This window comes from Triticum dicoccoides, chromosome 4B, assembly GCF_002162155.2.
Source record: "Triticum dicoccoides isolate Atlit2015 ecotype Zavitan chromosome 4B, WEW_v2.0, whole genome shotgun sequence".
Classification (NCBI taxonomy): domain Eukaryota; kingdom Viridiplantae; phylum Streptophyta; class Magnoliopsida; order Poales; family Poaceae; genus Triticum; species Triticum dicoccoides.
Genome location: NC_041387.1, coordinates 429923650 through 429925600, shown reverse-complemented (window position 1 = coordinate 429925600; position 1951 = coordinate 429923650).

The window sequence follows — 1951 nt, the reverse complement described above, 5'->3', positions numbered from 1 at the left end:
TGTTGACTTCATGGATGACGGGGATGCAGAGTTCTATGGTTGTTTCTCCCCTCATGGTACGACCTCTTCGTTGGCGTTTGTCTACCTTTACCTCTGTGGACTAGGCCTTTGTCATTACTCTAGCACTGGTGTTATCATGCATGTTTTAGGGAACTAATTTCGCCTCTATATCCCTAGCCAGGCGTTTCCAGATGGGAATCATTTGTGTTCGGCGCCGGCCAAACTTTCGGTCGGCTTGCACGCCACACTTGCTTAAAAGTGCCACAAAACAAACCACACGCGAGACGGGTGTTCACACTGGGCCCACGCATTCTATTGGTCCCATGCGCCGTCCTTATCTCCTTCCTCTTCCCAACTCTTCTCGACCATTCGTTCGCCCCCATCCTGACAAATTCTTGTAGCTCTTCCATTATCTTCCCCTCCGATCCTCCTTTCCCTTCACCACAAACGCATGCACGCTGCTGTTGGTGCCCGCCGCAACCACACACCCGTGCGCCCAGATGCTATTGCATTTGCAACGGGGGCGGCCACCATGTGCTCCATGCGGCTCCCGCACTTGCAGGGACTGCAAGGACCACAAGCTGCAACGCGGCCGGCCATGCTGTGAGCTCGCACGTGAAGCTGCGGCCATGGGGCGGGCGGCTAAATGCATCCACGGGGTTTTTTTTCCTACCAAGGATGCAATGCGGAAGTTTGCTACAACCAGCGGCGGCACGCTTGCAAAGCTGCATCCACGGGGCGAAGATGCTACGACCGGCGCGCCAAAATGCTTCAACCACCATTTCTTTGTTGGAGCCAGTCAAGCGTCGACTGCAAGAGTCGACGCGGCGGAGCTGAAACCACGGCAAAAATGTTACAATCGGCGTACAAAAATGCAACGTTTGACATATCGTTTGCTGGAACCAGGCGAGCGTCAGCGACGACAGCAAGGCGGAGGTGCATCGACAACAGAAATTTCTACGACCATCTTGTGCTTTTGCTGGAACCAGTCGAGCGCCCGCGACGACGGCGAGGCGGAGCTGCATCCACAACAAAAATTGCTACCAGTGGCATCTATTTTTGCTGGAACCAGTCGGGCGTCAGCGACGACGACGAGGTGGAGCTGCATCCACGGCGAAAATTGCTACGACCAGTGTCTATTTTTGCTGGAACCAGCCGAGCTACGAAGAGGCGGAGCTACGTCCACAATAAATTTTGCTACGACGGGCGTATGATTTTACTGGAACCAGCATGAGTGTCGGGCGGCCATAGAGCGCCACCCAGAGTTGCTACCACGGGCAGCTCAAGATGCTGCAACCAGCCACCGAGGTTGACATGACCATGCCCGGCGACACTACAATGGCCACATGATGTTGGGGACGGCGACGACTCTTTGGTCCGTGTTGCATCGAACAAAGCCAGGGCTGGTGGCGACGGCGGCACTCTTCTTGGACGAGCGCGAATGGCCGGGGAGCGCGTGCGGTCGGGGGAGACAAGCGCAGGGGCCACAGGTGTCACCGATGGCTGGCAAGTGCCGGCGACAGTGTGCGCAGTCTCTTGACATGACCGCGAGCTATTGGTCAACAGGACGCGAGACGTGGGTGGAGACATGATGATGAAGCGGGTTTTTTTTTTTGCACAGATGATGACGTGGGGGACATAGATAACGGGTACTATTGGACGAATCCAACGAATGCGCAGTTTCGGCCGGTCCACCGGCGCCTATCGTTCACGTTTCCAGATGTGGCGAGTGCTGCGCATTATGTTGCTGCCACGCGTCAGAATTCAGCATGTGGTTCTTGTAAGCGTCGAGGTTGTTGTGGCCAGAGCATCGGTGTCAGACCTCGGGGTCATATTTGCCATCAAGCTTAATGATTTTCTCACAAACTTGTTTCCTAGCATTAGCAAGGTGCTTGAACGCCTGTTGAGGGAAAAAAACTCTTCCTCAACCCGGCATCCAATTGGAGAAAGC